We start from the raw sequence: 16825 nt of genomic DNA on the forward strand, positions 1-16825 counted from the left end.
TTGATACTCTACATTGAGTTTTCAGTGTGACTCTAGCCAGTCTGGTGGTATACTGTAGCTATATAGGACATGTGTTTGTGCCATCAGATTTAGTGATGGTTTGTTTCAATGTTACATTACCACATTAAGGTGACAGGCTAGCTGACATCTGGTACCCATAGAAAGTGCTCTGATTCATCCAATATCCTATCATCCACACAAATGTATTCAAATTCATGCTTTTTATGTGCAGGGAAATAATTCCAACAAGGCAAGCAGCTAGCAACATCCTTTAATATTGGTTTTATCCAAATGGATAAATAAACAAACAAAGCTTTGTAACTGTTCATCATTTGGAGCAGAATACATTCAAACACATGCAAAAGGGAGTTGTACAACTGTTGAACAGCACTTTAAGTGCTAGGTTAACATCTCTCTATTGCAAAAGGATAGCAGAAAGGGGGGAAAAGGTTTTCATGATTTCTTCTTCACTATTAGTAAATAGCTGAACCTCTCTGTAAATGTACCAGCACCAGCACTCCTTGACCTGTGAACTTGTGACCTCCAAAATGGCCCCAGAAAACAAAAATGTCTGAAAAACCTACAAGTACATCAGAGAAATGTAGTGCACAGGGCTAAGGAAGCGACAGCAGTGGGAGCATTTGAAACGCAGTAGGACTGTTCCAGTGACTTCGATAGGGTAGGGCAGCGGAGGGAGGAGGGGATCTATAGTGCACACGGGTGGGCGAGGTCCTCAAACAAAGACTGCTCTTCGATCCCTCGCGCAAACAGCTTGATCAACTGGCAGTGGACTCTGGAAGGGCAGAAGACAAAGAAAACATTGTCAGGGAAAAACAAAGGCATGAATTAAATTCAAATGTTGAAAATAGCACAGTGCAGACAAACTTTCAGAAGTGGGTTATATTTCCACATATAGGGGGGTGCATACCCGACTTCGATGGCAGCGTGGGGGAGGATCTCGCCGTCACAGTTCCAGCTGCTATAGGCAGGGTGGCAGATCTGGCTGAAGAGCTGCTTGCCGTTCTCCCTCAGGTCTAGCTCTGAGTCGTTCTGGCGTGGCGTGAAGCGGAAGCTCCGCACACGGTGCACCTCTACAAAGGTCATGTCAAACTGAAGAGGAGAGGGACAGAAGGTCATGTCAAACTGAAGGGGAGAGGGACAGAAGATCATGTCAAACTGAAGGGGAGAGGGACAGAAGGTCATGTCAAACTGAAGGGGAGAGGGACAGAAGGTCATGTCAAACTGAAGGGGAGAGGGACAGAAGATCATGTCAAACTGAAGGGGAGAGGGACAGAAGGTCGTGTCAAACTGAAGGGGAGAGGGACAGAAGGTCGTGTCAAACTGAAGGGGAGAGGGACAGAAGGTTGTGTCAAACTGAAGGGGAGAGGAAAAGAAGGTTGTGTCAAACTGAAGGGGAGAGGGACAGAAGGTCATGTCAAACTGAAGGGGAGAGGGACAGAAGGTCGTGTCAAACTGAAGGGGAGAGGGACAGAAGGTCGTGTCAAACTGAAGGGGAGAGGAACAGAAGGTCATGTCAAACTGAAGGGGAGAGGGACAGAAGGTTGTGTCAAACTGAAGGGGAGAGGGACAGAAGGTCGTGTCAAACTGAAGGGGAGAGGGACAGAAGGTCGTGTCAAACTGAAGGGGAGAGGAACAGAAGGTCATGTCAAACTGAAGGGGAGAGGGACAGAAGGTCATGTCAAACTGAAGGGGAGAGGAACAGAAGGTCGTGTCAAACTGAAGGGGAGAGGAACAGAAGTGAGAAAGTGAAATCCCTGATACAGGGAATTAGCGAGTTAACCATCTCATGCAACCACTCCTATGGACCTGGGTTGGAGTACCCACAGAAATCAAGACACCATTGCAGTAGCCCCATCCAGTGTGGTAACCTGGTCGTCTTTGCTGGTGTGGCGTAGCAGGTGGCACAGGACGTTGAATCGGGAGCACTTGCGTACAAGGATGAGGTCGGTGGTGCCATCAGCGAGGTGGGCGGCGGGGGACAGGCCCTTGGGGCTACGGGGACAGGCACAGCTCATACTGGCCGCGTTGATGGCCAGGAACTTCCCTCTGATCACCCCTCACCCCCCTTCATTTTCTGGGATAGAGCAGAAACAGGTTGGTGCTTTGTGGTAAATACATTGTGTAGGTTTCAGTAGAGACCCATGGCGTGTGGAGTTGAGGTCATTTGGGTGTTCTATGTGCTTACCACTGTCTGAGACATCTGGAGCAGTCTTGCATTTCTCTGGGGAATCCTCTGGATACAGCTGCCCGTCGTGCTGGCATATGAAGCACCTGGAACACAGGAATGGAGTGAGGATGGGACAATGGAGTTTGCTAGCAAAGTGAACAATCTCTCCTTTGCACCATCTAGACAAACATGTAATACTAAAGTACATAACAGGTTGTGTGTATCATTGGACAGGTTGTAAGAGTACAGTCTGACATACCCAGCTCTACACCTGGTCTGGTCTCCTGGTGTTCCCAGTGTGTCAGTTGCTGGTAGAAAAGACACAATCCCTTCATAGTGGTGATGTGTCAGAAAAGTCTTAAAACCTGCACAAACGACGGCATGGCCTTTATTATTAGCAATGGCAACAGTCTACCGCAACTGTACCCAGTGGTGGTATTTCCTAAAAAAGCTAAAGCTAACTCTTCTGACCTACCGGAAAAGTCATATCTGGCTGGTCCCATCCATCGTTTCCTCACGCTGTCTGCCAGCACGTCGCTGTAGAAACCGTATCCAAGCAGGGAGACTGAGTACCTCAGGAATGTGTTGTTGTGATGGACCGAGCACACGTCCATTGGCTGGGAGTCTCCTGTGAAGACACGCACCCAAAGTCTAGTATGAGTGATCCTCCACAGATACTGTGGGGTACAGTGTCCTACAGAGGCAGAGGTGTGACGGCACACAATACGTGCTTTTACTATGAAACACACCAATGCCTGAACACACCCGCACACACACACACCCACCTACTCACACACACCCACCCACCTACTCACACACACCCGCACACACACCCACCCACCTACTCACACACACCCACGCACCTCCAGCAGTTTCCTCTTATCTCTAAACCTTTGAATCAGTAGGTCACGGCTGTCACTTGTTGGTCAGCTGAGTGTACCATAGCGATAACATGGAAGTGACAAACATGACACACATTTCTACTCACAATAAAGCTCCAGGAATGACCTGGAACAGTGATAAAGAATGCTTATGCTGTATAAAAAGGTCAGTTACACTCCATTTTTTTTTTTTAAAGGCAATTTAATTAGAAGTGCTGCCAATATTTCAATGTGGATAAATGCACTGACCCACTATGATGTGTAAGGCTGAGGTCACAGGGACGTTGATGCCGACAGTTGCATAGCAGATGCAGTCCGTCGAACCTGGATACCACACAAAACAAGACATTGATACGTTCTGTTTCTGACTACAAAATCTCTGAATCACGGCCATGGTGCGTGTGTATACACGTGTGTGTAAGATGGAAAAATGGAATGTGAAATCAACACAGTTATATATTGTCAAGACACCGAGAAAAATAATGTATGTATGCTTGCAGATGGCGTGTATAGAATGTGTCCATGCATGTGCTTGTGAATGTGTGTGTTGGGTGTTGACTAACCTGCGGGTATAATGCCGATGCGGAGAGTACAGGGTACTAGCTTCTCCTCCGGGCTGTTCTGGTCCACTCCGTTATCCTTCTGTGCTCGAAAGACCAGGCCATGAACTATCTCGCTGAACATGCCGTCCCCGCCCACACACACACCACTCTGCATAGAGGTCAAAGGTCATGTAACACACAGAGGTCAGAACAACAACAAAACTGATCTTTTTGTTTGTTGTTTGAGAGGAATATACTTGACCCGGGGTGTTTTTAGTTCAACTATGATTGGTTGAATATGATTTAGTGACGGTTGGGCTGAAAACCAGACTACAAAGAGGTCTTTAAAACAGACCTTTGATTACTGTAGCGACAATGACATTGAGAACATCTCCACCCTCGACTCACCCATCATATTGCTTTAACTCCGCCTCTGTCCTCAAGTGGTCCCTGGCATGATTGGCATGCTCTGTAACTATGACAACAAATGACCAGGAAAGAGTTAGAAGTCTCAACATGCTTCCTGTAGATGGGATACACTTGAAAAGTCAACTTGAACAGGTTTACAATTGACTAATTTATATTGCTTGATGTTCTCCTAATATGTAGCATAAATCGATATTTTGGACATTGGGAGTAATCATTCACTCGCTTGGAGCAATATATCGACCAAGCATTTTCCATAAAGAAGTCCCAGATTAAATGACATTTAATCTTCTCTAATCGTTAGACATTGTAATAATTTGTAGCCAAAGGAATAGTTTGATTTCATGTGCAAACATTTTCACATCCACCTTAGAATCTTTCTTTTTTTTTTTTACACAATTGCTCAAATACTGTATCAATATCTTGATATCAACCCAAGCAGCTGTATAGTTAAATACAATTAGTCAAAATTTGGACTTTGAAATTCCACAGTTACAAATGTAAACAGTCTTTCTGTAGTCTGAGAAGTAAACCGGATGGAAGGGGAATCCAGTATTCATCGACATCATCCGTTCCATTAAGGAACTGGGATGATGGATGGCGGCCGTAAATGATGTCATATTCCTGTGCGGCCTGAGAGAGCTTGTGTCCATTTGCCTACAGTGAACAATTTTTACTTGGCCCATAAAGACTAATCTTTTATTAAAGCAAGTTTAATGTCTTTGGCAGGAACTCACCAATCACGTCCGTGGAGATGGAAGCACAGGCGAAGAGAGGCGCGACTTTCTGCTCATAAATACGCTTGCCTTGCTGCTTGCCCCCATAAGGGTTGATGTACACCAGCAAATGCTTGGGTCTGCTGACTGCAAAAAGTCAAGTGAAAGATGTTATTGTATTTTCCAGATCAATTGTAGGCTGTAGGCTGAGTAAGTGTTGAACAATTAGTGCTTTTTGAGGTCAGTTCGGTTTCGGTTCAATTATTGAAAACATTATCACGGTTTTCGATTTCAATCATTAAAAAAAATATGAAATACATTAATAGTGAGCATTCAATTGCAAAAACATTGAAAATATTCCATTGTCTCTGCCAGGTCCACATTGGGTAGACATCAATAGAAAAATAGGAAATTACTATGAAACAATACAATATTTCAGTTGTGTATATTACAGTGGGGAAAAAAGTATTTAGTCAGCCACCAATTGTGCAAGTTCTCCCACTTAAAAAGATGAGAGAGGCCTGTAATGTTCATCATAGGTACACGTCAACTATGACAGACAAATTGAGAAAAAGAAATCCAGAAAATCACATTGTAGGATTTTTTATGAATTTATTTGCAAATTATGGTGGAAAATAAGTATATGGTCACCTACAAACAAGCAAGATTTCTGGCTCTCACAGACCTGTAACTTCTTCTTTAAGAGGCTCCTCTGTCCTCCACTCTTTACCTGTATTAATGGCACCTGTTTGAACTTGTTATCAGTATAAAAGACACCTGTCCACAACCTCAAACAGTCACACTCCAAACTCCACTATGGCCAAGACCAAAGAGCTGTCAAAGGACACCAGAAACAAAATTGTAGACCTGCACCAGGCTGGGAAGACTGAATCTGCAATAGGTAAGCAGCTTGGTTTGAAGAAATCAACTGTGGGAGCAATTATTAGGAAATGGAAGACATACAAGACCACTGATAATCTCCCTCGATCTGGGGCTCCACGCAAGATCTCACCCCGTGGGGTCAAAATGATCACAGGAACGGTGAGCAAAAATCCCAGAACCACACGGGGGGACCTAGTGAATGACCTGCAGAGAGCTGGGACCAAAGTATCAAAGCCTACCATCAGTAACACACTATGCCGCCAGGGACTCAAATCCTGCAGTGCCAGACGTGTCCCCCTGCTTAAGCCAGTACATGTCCAGGCCCGTCTGAAGTTTGCTAGAGTGCATTTGGATGATCCAGAAGAGGATTGGGAGAATGTCATATGGTCAGATGAAACCAAAATATAACTTTTTGGTAAAAACTCAACTCGTCGTGTTTGGAGGACAAAGAATGCTGAGTTGCATCCAAAGAACACCATACCTACTGTGAAGCATGGGGGTGGAAACATCATGCTTTGGGGCTGTTTTTCTGCAAAGGGACCAGGACGACTGATCCGTGTAAAGGAAAGAATGAATGGGGCCATGTATCGTGAGATTTTGAGTGAAAACCTCCTTCCATCAGCAAGGGCATTGAAGATGAAACGTGGCTGGGTCTTTCAGCATGACAATGATCCCAAACACACCGCCCGGGCAACGAAGGAGTGGCTTCGTAAGAAGCATTTCAAGGTCCTGGAGTGGCCTAGCCAGTCTCCAGATCTCAACCCCATAGAAAATCTTTGGAGGGAGTTGAAAGTCCGTGTTGCCCAGCGACAGCCCCAAAACATCACTGCTCTAGAGGAGATCTGCATAGAGGAATGTGCCAAAATACCAGCAACAGTGTGTGAAAACCTTGTGAAGACTTACAGAAAACGTTTGACCTGTGTCATTGCCAACAAAGGGTATATAACAAAGTATTGAGAAACTTTTGTTATTGACCAAATACTTATTTTCCACCATAATTTGCAAATAAATTCATAAAATATCCTACAATGTGATTTTCTGAATTTTTTTTCTCATTTTGTCTGTCATAGTTGACGTGTACCTATGATGAAAATTACAGGCCTCTCTCATCTTTTTAAGTGGGAGATCTTGCACAATTGGTGGCTGACTAAATACTTTTTCCCCCCCACTGTACTTAGTTTTTATTTGATGACTTTATTATTTATTTTTCATTCCTTAAAGTCATCATCTCATCTCAAGCAGTAGCAGTCAGCCAAACCTAACGTTATCTCTGTGCTCTCCATACTGTACTGTCTTTGAGTCATCCTATTTAGGTAGCCTATGCTGCAGACCTGTCTGATGAAATCATTTTACTAGTTCTTCAAAGTAGATAAGGCATACTTTCACGAACGGTCTCTGTCCCTCTCAGCGTTGTGTACATTCCTCTCTCATGCGGTCTGTGTGTATCTCACCTAACGTAGCAGACGTAAAAATGTATCCGTCCATAGATCTGTATATAATTATGTTTCTGCCCTAACAATGGGAGTCATTGTCACAAAGGCAGGAAGGCAGGCGACAATTTTAGGTCCAAAATAAACCCATAGAAACACATTGGGCTTATTTTGGATATATTTTGGCGACCTCTCTGGTCTCCGTCCGAAACAGAAAAAAACTGGCGCAATGGATTATGGGATTGTAGTTAATTACCACATTTCTGAGCTGAACTAGGTTGAATATTTGCTTAATGAAAACGACAACTCCCTTCAGCCCAGCGTCCCACATAGTTGACTTGATTTCTGTTGTGAATTATTTGATTTCTCTCTAGAGAAACGGCACGCTGGGCTCACATAAAAAATTAATTTAAAAAAATAGATGGAATTCAAGTAATTGAACAGACGGCCAATTAGTTGTTTAATGACCGGAAAAAATATGAAATGACGGTTAATCGCTCAGCACTACTGAGTAACTGCACAGAATGACGGCCATACTCATTTCTGAGTTAGCCTTGCAACCAGACTTCACAAAGCATATTCAGTGTCAGTAATACTCAGCCATACTCAGTGCTGCGAGCTGCTCTCTGATGGTCTGGACCCACTGCTGACACAGCGCCCCCTCTGGACAGTGGAAGGTGACGTCACTACACCGCCAGCGGTGCTGCCGCACTCTCTCCACATAAGACACTGTGGAAGAGGGACACAAAGGGGTGACAGGGTACAGAGGCTTAACAAAACAGATTTACCTTGCAGTATCATCTACCATATTGTAGGGCGTTCACTCACTGCTCTAGAATATAGAGAAAAACAGGGCAATTCAAGAGGGTGCTACGAAAGTAAAGTTCAAACGTTGTTTTCTTTGCCCCATGTCATTATAAATCACAAAGAATGAATCATTAGATTGTTCGCTACGATATTATAACCTTAATATACTTGACCACGCCGCTCTTGGTAGTATCTCTTCAATATTTGGGGTTGGGAGGTGGTACCATTTGGAGGTGTTTGCATGGGTTGGACCAATCAAAATCAACTTGATACCCTCATAATTTTCACCTACAGATCCTTGGCTTTCATTGGCGATCAATCTACGTTAAAAAGGGCAGTTTCTATGGTGATTTAAAGAGAGAATCAGAAATAGAGAATGAAAACAGGAACAGATTGTCTTCGGAGGGTGGATATTGAAATTCAGTCAGCATTGTAAATTAATATATACTTAGTCCCTATTTTGTTTTGTATTCTGCGGATTTCATTTAGAAAAAGCATGTTTTCACTAACGAACTTGCTTGTCAGTTGATGTTAGCGCCGTTCTGCCGCGGAGCCGGGCTACTGAGTTCTACTTTTTGATCGTGCCTGTGTAGATTTTTTTTGTCCCTGGCCTACACACAATACCCTATAATGTCAAAGTGGAACTATGTTTTTTTTTTTTATGTTTAAAAGTTAATACAAACTGAAAAGCTGAAATGTATTGAGTCAATATGTATTCAACCTCTTTGTTATTGCAAGCCTAAATAAGTTCAGGAGGAAACATTTGCTTAACAAGTCACATAATAAGTTACATGGACTCACTGTGCGCAATAATAGTGTTTAACATTATTTTTTTAAATGACTACCTCATCTCTGTACCCCACACATAAAATTATCTGTAAGGTCCCTAAGTCGAGCAGTGAATTTCAAACAAACAGATTCAACCACAAAGACCAGGAAAGGTTTTCCAATGCTTTGCAAAGAAGGACACTTATTGATAGATGGGTAAAAAAAAAAGCTGACATTGGATTCGATTTTGAGCATGGTGAAGTTAATTACACTTTGGATGGTATATCAATTCACCCAGACACTACAAAGATACAGGTGTCCTTCCTAACTCAGTTGCCGGAGAGGAAGGAAACCACTCAGGGATTTCACCATAAGGCCAATGGTGACTTTAAAACAGTTGGCAGAGTTTAATGGCTGTGATAGGAGAAAACTGAGGATGGGTCAACAACATTGTAGTTACTCCACAATACTAACCAATTAACAGAGTGAAAAGAAGGAAGCCTGTACAGAATACAAATATTCCAAAACAAGCATCCTGTTTGCAACAAGGCACTAAAGTAACACTGCAAAAAAAGTAGCAAAGCAATTAACTTCTTGTCCTGAATACAAAGTGTTATGTTTTGGACAAATCCAATACAACCCATTACGGAGTAGCACTCTCCGTATTTTCAAGCATAGCATGTTATGGGTATGCTTGTATCGTCAAGGACTGGGGAGTTTTTCCGGATAAAATAAGAAACGGAGCTAAGCACAGGCAAAATCCTAGAGGAAAACCTGGTTCAGTCTCCTTTCCACCAGACACTGGGAGATGAATTCACCTTTTAGCAGGACAATAACCTAAAACACAATGCCAAATGTATAATGGAGTTGCTTACCAATAAGACAGTTAATGTTCCTGAGTGGCCGAGTTACGGTTTTGACATAAAGCTACTTGAAAATCTATGGCAAGACCTGAAAATGGTTCTCTAGCAATGTTCAACAATCAATTTGACAGAGCTTGAAGATAAAAAAAAAATAGAATAAATGGGCAAATGTTGCACAATCCAGGTGTGGAAAGCGCTTAAGAGACTTACACAGAAAGGCTCATAGCTGTAATCGCTGCCAAAGGTGCTTCTACAAAGTACTGACTGAGGGGTGTGAATACTTATGTAAATGAGATCTATGTATTTCATTTTTATTTATTTTGCAACAATTTCTAAAAACATGTTTTCATTTTGCCACTATGGGGAATTGTGTGTAGATGGGTGAGATTTGTTTTTATTTTAATCTATTTTGAATTCAGGCTGTAAAAACAAAATGTGGAATAAGTCAAGGGTTATGAATACTTTCTGAAGGCACTGTATATGGTAGAGACATGGGGTTTGGACTATTGTTTTTCTGAAGCAATTCTCTATTGATAACCAGGTGGCGAATCGCATCTCTGCATGTCTGGCAGACATATCAGTATGGATGACGGATCACCACCTCAAGCTGAACCCTGGCAAGACGGAGCTGCTCTTCCTCCCGGGGAAGGACTGCCCGTTCCATGATCTCGCCATCACGGTTGACAACTCCGCTGTGTCCTCCTCCCAGAGTGCGAAGAGCCTAGGCGTGACCCTGGACAACACCCTGTCATTCTCCGCCAACATCAAGGCGGTGACCCGCTCCTGCAGGTTCATGCTCTACAACATTCGGAGAGTACGACCCTGCCTTACACAGGAAGCGGCACAGGTCCTAATCCAGGCACTTGTCATCTCCCGTCTGGACTACTGCAACTCGCTGTTGGCTGGCCTCCCTGCCTGTGCCATTAAACCCCTACAACTCATCCAGAATGCCGCAGCCCGTCTGGTGTTCAACCTTCCCAAGTTCTCTCACGTCACCCCCCTCCTCCGCACACTCCACTGGCTTCCAGTTGAAGCTCGCATCCGCTACAAGACCATGGTGCTTGCCTATGGAGCAGTGAGGGGAACGGCACCTCTGTACCTTCGGGCTCTGATCAGTCCCTACACCCAAACGAGGGCATTGCGTTCATCCACCTCTGGCCTGCTGGCTCCCCTTCCTCTGTGGAAGCATAGTTCCCGCTCAGCCCAGTCAAAACTGTTCGCTGCTCTGGCACCCCAATGGTGGAACAAGCTCCCTCACGACGCCAGGACAGCGGAGTCACTCACCACCTTCCGGAGACATTTGAAACCCCACCTCTTTAAGGAATACCTGGGATAGGATAAAGTAATCCTTCTACCCCCCCCCCAAAAAAAAAAAATTGTAAAGTGATTATCCCACTGGCTATAGGGTGAACGCACCAATTGGTGAGTCGCTCTGGATAAGAGCGTCTGCTAAATGACGTAAATGTGCCCTTGAGCAAGGCACTTAGCCCTAATTGCTCCTGTAAGTCGCTCTGGATAAGAGCATCTGCTAAATGACTAAAATGTAAAAATGTAAAATGTATTGAATGGACATACTTGTATAAACCTTGAATTAATTCAACATTTTATGGGTGAACACCCTATATATTGAATCCAATATTGCTCTAGATTACCAACAACTCCTACCGGTGAATGCACATGGATAGGCCTCAGTCAGTTTCTGGGGCATTTTCTGCCACCTGCCATCATCTTTCGTCCCGCCGTCCACATCGAGCTCCCGGACTGCTAGGATCTCAGACACGGACACGCTGTGGCTGGTACCTGTTAAGCACACCAAATCAATCTGTCACAATGTGGTAGGAACCAGAGGTTTATCCTTTATACATTAATTTCTTGGAGAAAGGGAAAGCAAACACACACACACACACACACACGCACACACACACGCACGCACACACACAGAGAACTATGGTGCCAGGATCTCAAGCCCTTTTTGACCTACCCAACCAAACTTGGCTGGCTGTTTCAATTACAGCTTGGATAGCTTCATGCTAATAAAGTTAATGTGATGAGATTGGAGCTTTAATGGACTATTAACGGTTTGATTTCAGCATTAGGGTGGAGCTAGTATTGGGCTGAGAGAAGGCAGGGAGGGGGAGAACCATTAGTGTTGTATAGCTGTTGACCACTCCTGCCATAGAAAGCACTACTGATGGATAATGGAAGGGGAGCTCATTTGGAGAAAGATTAAATCTATCACTATAGACCAATACCATATTGTTAGGGCAACTCCTACACTAATGGTGCCTGTTATTACCACCCTTTTCCTGAAGTCATTATCATGATCCGAGTCTGCATTCATTTTGATTTTGTGCCCAGCACAGTTCTATAAAAGCTCTATAGGAAATCAGGGAAGAATGAATTACTTCTGTGCTGATCAATCATTAATGCACATACAATGGCCTGGTGTGGCACCATACAGAGGCCATAAGAGTGACATTATAATAAAACACTGTTTTATTTCTGCCTGCTATCTAACTGCATACCCCAACCCATCAAGCTGACCTCGAATGCAGTTTGTGTGTCGACTGAGAAGTCACTTTTCAGCTACCAAGACCTGTCTACGACCCGTCTATGATCCATTTGTATTTGTATTTATTATGGATCCCCATTAGCTGCTGCCTTGGCAGCAGCTACTCTTCTTGGGGTCCAGCAAAATTAAGGCAGTTATACATTTTAAAAACATTACAATACATTCATAAAAGATTTCACAACATATTAAGTGTGTGCCCTCAGGCCTCTACTATACTACCACATATCTATAACACAAAATCCATGTGTACATGTGTGTATAGTGCGTATGTAATCGTGTGTTTGTTTGCATGTGTCTATGTTTGTGTTGCTTCACAGTCCCCGCTGTTCCATGATCTGTTTTTTAAATCTAATTTTACTGCTGGCATTAGTTACTTGATGTGGAATAGAGTTCCATGTAGTCATGACTCTATGTAGTACTGTGCACCTCCCATAGTCTGTTCTGGACTTGGGTATTGTGAAGAGACCTCTGGTGGCATGTCTTGTGGGGTATGCATGGGTGTCCGAGCTGTGTGCCAGTAGTTCAAACAAACAGCTCAGTACAAATACAAGTAGTGATGAAGTCAATCTCTCCTCCACTTTGTCCCTCTTTGTGGCACCTGACCACACGACTGAACAGTAGTCCAGGTGCGACAAAACTAGGGCCTGTAGGACCTGCCTTGTTGATAGTGCTGTTAAGAATGCAGAGCAGCGCTTTATTATACAGACTTCTACCCATCCTAGCTAATGTTGTATCAATATGTTTTGACCTTGACAGTTTACAATCCAGGGTTACTCCAAGCAGTTTAGTCTCCTCAACTTGCTCAATTTCCACATTTTCCATTACAAGATTTAGTTGAGGTTTAGGGTTTAGTGAATGATTTGTCCCAAATACAATGCTTTTGAAATATTGAGGACGAACTTATTCCATGCCACCCATTCTGAAACTAACTGCAGCTCTTTGTTTGAGTTTGAGTTTGAGTTTGAGTTTATTTTTACAGGGACAGTGCACATTAATCAACGTTTCAGTAAAAGTGCCGTTTTTAGCCAGCCGGCTAATTTTCAACCGCAGTCCCTGGGCAGGTTATTAAAAACAATTACAATATAGACAATAACAACATAGAACAAGACATATCATACAGACATAGCAACATAGGACAAACAAGACGTAGCATACAGACCGAGCAACATAGAACAAAAAGCAGCAAGACAAAATTCATAAAAGCAACAAAGTGTTTCCACACCTCACAAGTTACAGACAACAGACATGGAAAGCGGCAACACACAGCTAGGGACCATGTTCACAAATCTGATTGACCTTTAGCCATGTCTTCAAGCATTTTGTGAAAGTGTGATATGTGGTGCAGTTATGTGTGTCTGATGGCAGTGTATTCCAGACATGGGAAGCTCTCACAGAAAAAGCGGATTTACTAAAGGTGCTTTTCCTTAGGGGAACTACACAGTCACCTCTCATGGCAGACCTTGTGGATCTGCTGCCATATGTTTGGGTTTTCTGTTTAACAAAAATACTGAGTGGAGGGGGAGCCAAGCCATTTAGGATCTTGAATACAAGACATGCATCGGTGTATTGCACAAGATTTTCCCAACTCAGGAGCTCATGCTTTCTAAGGATGTGACAGTGATGATGGCTATTGGGCTTCCTATCAAGCACTTTGAGAGCCTGTTTGTAGACAGACTGAATAGGTCTTACTGTTGTACAGCAAGCTTGGGCCCAACTAGTCAAGCAGTATGTTAAGTGGGGGAGTATCATAGATTTGAAGTACAGTTTTGCTACCTCTGTAGTCAAACAATTTCATATAAATCGGAAATTAGCTAGGTTGAATTTGGTTATTTGAATTACCTTGAATTAAACTCCCAACTACCTTGAATTAAACATTGAACCGCTGTGGTTCACAACAATTCTGATTTCTAAAGGTGGAAGTTGGGAGAGTTTTTGTTCGGGTGGTTCAGTGAAACAATTTTAGTTTCTGAGGTAGAAGTTTTTGGTGAGGGAGGCCCTGCTCTCTCCTCTCCCAGATGCTTAGCTCATTTCATTCCGATCTCCTCTGCATTTTTGTAGCCATTTGCTACAGCCTGTCAACTATGCCTCTGCCTATCCCTGTTCTCTCCTCTCTGCACAGGCTACACAAACGCACCACACCGCGTGGCTGCTGCCTCTCTAACCTGGTGGTCCCTGCACGCACGACCCACGTGGAGTTCCAGGTCGCAGGCAGCCTCTGGAACTGCCGTTCTGCTGCCAACAAAGCTGACTTCATCCCAGCCTATGCCAACCTCCAGTCCCTCGACTTCCTGGCGCTGACGGAAACATGGATCACCACTGAAAACACTGCTACTCCTACTGCTCTCTCCTCGTCTGACCATGTGTTCTCGCATACCCCGAGAGCATCTGGTCAGAGGGGTGGTGGTACAGAAATCCTCATCTCTCCCAAGTGGACATTCTCAATTTTTCCCCTAACCCATCTGTCTATCTCCTCATTTGAATTCCATGCTGTCACAGTCACTAGCCCATTTAAGCTTAATATCCTTGTCATCTATCGCCTTCCAGGTTCCCTTGGAGAGTTCATCAATGAGCTTGACGCCTTGATAAGTTCCTTCCCTGAGGATGGCTCACCCCTCACAGTTTTGGGGGATTTCAACCTCCCTATGTCCACATTTGACTCATTTCTCTCTGCCTCCTTCTTTCCACTCCTCTCCTCTTTTGACCTCACCCTCTCACCGTCCCCCCCTACTCACAAGGCAGGCAATACGCTTGACCTCATCTTCACTAGATGCTGCTCCTCTACTAATCTCACTGCAACTCCCCTCCATGTCTCCGACCACTACTTTGTTTCCTTTTCTCTCTCGCTCTCCTCCCACACTACTCACTCTGCCCCTACACAGATGGTAATGCGCCGCCGCAACCTTCGCTCTCTCTCTCCCACTACTCTCTCCTCTTCCATCCTATCATCTCTTCCCTCTGCTCAATCCTTCTCCCTCCAATCTCCTGATTCTGCCTCCTCAACCCTCCTCTCCTCCCTTTCTGCATCCTTTGACTCTCTGTGTCCCCTATCCTCCCGGCCGGCTCGGTCCTCCCCTCCAGCTCCGTGGCTTGATGACTCATTGCGAGCTCACAGAACAGAGCTCCGGGCAGCGGAGCGGAAATGGAAGAAAACTAAACTCCCTGCCGACCTGGCATCTTTTCACTCCCTCCTCTCTACATTTTCTTCATCTGTTTCTGCTGCTAAGGCCACCTTCTACCACTCTAAATTCCAAGCATCTGCCTCTAACCCTAGGAAGCTCTTTGCCACATTTCCCCCCCCCCAACCACTTTGAAAAGAAGGTTGACGACATCCGATCCTCGTTTGTTAAGTCTAATGACACTGCTGGTCCTGCTCACACTGCCCTACCCTATGCTTTGACTTCTTTCTCCCCTCTCTCTCCAGATAAAATCCTGCGACTTGTGACTGCAGGCCGCCCAACAACCTGCCCGCTTGACCCCATCCCCTCCTCCCTTCTCCAGACCATCTCCGGTGACCTTCTCCCCTACCTCACCTCGCTGATCAACTCATCCTTGACCGCTGGCCATGTCCCTTCCGTCTTCAAGAGAGCGAGAGTTGCTCCCCTTCTCAAAAAACCAACACTCGACCCCACTGATGTCAACAACTACAGACCAGTATCCCTTCTTTCTTTTCTTTCCAAAACTATTGAGCGTGCCGTCTTTAGCCAACTCTCTTGCTATCTCTCTCAGAATGACCTTCTTGATCCAAACCAATCAGGTTTCAGGACTGGTCATTCAACTGAGACTGCTCTTCTCTGTGTCACGGAGACTCTCCGCACTGCTAAAGCTAACTCTCTCTCCTCTGCTCTTGTCCTTCTAGACCTGTCTGCTGCCTTTGATACTGTGAACCATCAGATCCTCCTCTCCACCCTCTCCGAGCTGGGCATCTCCGGCGCGGCTCACTCCTGGATTGCGTCCTACCTGACCGGTCGCTCCTACCAAGTGGCGTGGCGAGAAGCTGTCTCCGCACCACGTGCTCTCACCACTGGTGTCCCCCAGGGCTCAGTTCTAGGCCCTCTCCTTTTCTCCCTATACACCAAGTCACTTGGCTCTGTCATATCCTCACATGGCCTTTCCTATCATTGCTACGCTGACGATACACAACTAATCTTCTCCTTTCCCCCTTCTGATAACCAGGTGGCGAATCGCATCTCTGCATGTCTGGCAGACATATCAGTATGGATGACGGATCACCACCTCAAGCTGAACCCTGGCAAGACGGAGCTGCTCTTCTTCCCGGGGAAGGACTGCCCGTTCCATGATCTCGCCATCACGGTTGACAACTCCGCTGTGTCCTCCTCCCAGAGTGCGAAGAGCCTAGGCGTGACCCTGGACAACACCCTGTCGTTCTCCGCCAACATCAAGGCGGTGACCCGCTCCTGCAGGTTCATGCTCTACAACATTCGGAGAGTACGACCCTGCCTTACACAGGAAGCGGCACAGGTCCTAATCCAGGCACTTGTCATCACCCGTCTGGACTACTGCAACTCGCTGTTGGCTGGCCTCCCTGCCTGTGCCATTAAACCCCTACAACTCATCCAGAATGCCGCAGCCCGTCTGGTGTTCAACCTTCCCAAGTTCTCTCACGTCACCCCCCTCCTCCGCACACTCCACTGGCTTCCAGTTGAAGCTCGCATCCGCTACAAGACCATGGTGCTTGCCTATGGAGCAGTGAGGGGAACGGCACCTCTGTACCTTCAGGCTATGATCAGTC

At 45.0% G+C, this 16825-nt stretch overlaps 1 pseudogene across 1 annotated transcript in view; it reads right to left on the reverse strand.

Annotated features, from left to right (window-relative positions):
* Positions 1–256: 256 nt before the first annotated feature.
* The window catches only part of LOC311117520 (ceramide kinase-like), a 35849-nt pseudogene continuing 19280 nt past the window's right edge, over positions 257–16825 (reverse strand). Inside the window, exons 2-13 of the transcript in view lie at positions 11169–11303; positions 7672–7794; positions 4775–4900; positions 4020–4086; positions 3633–3778; positions 3319–3393; positions 2664–2816; positions 2448–2553; positions 2207–2292; positions 1890–2095; positions 929–1110; positions 257–793 (exon numbers count right to left, since the gene is read on the reverse strand). The product of the transcript in view is annotated as a ceramide kinase-like (transcript). The remainder of the gene's footprint in view (positions 794–928; positions 1111–1889; positions 2096–2206; positions 2293–2447; positions 2554–2663; positions 2817–3318; positions 3394–3632; positions 3779–4019; positions 4087–4774; positions 4901–7671; positions 7795–11168; positions 11304–16825) is intronic.

Source organism: Coregonus lavaretus, assembly GCF_964263955.1.
Source record: "Coregonus lavaretus genome assembly, contig: HAP1_SCAFFOLD_1485, whole genome shotgun sequence".
NCBI classification, from domain to species: Eukaryota; Metazoa; Chordata; class Actinopteri; order Salmoniformes; family Salmonidae; genus Coregonus; species Coregonus lavaretus.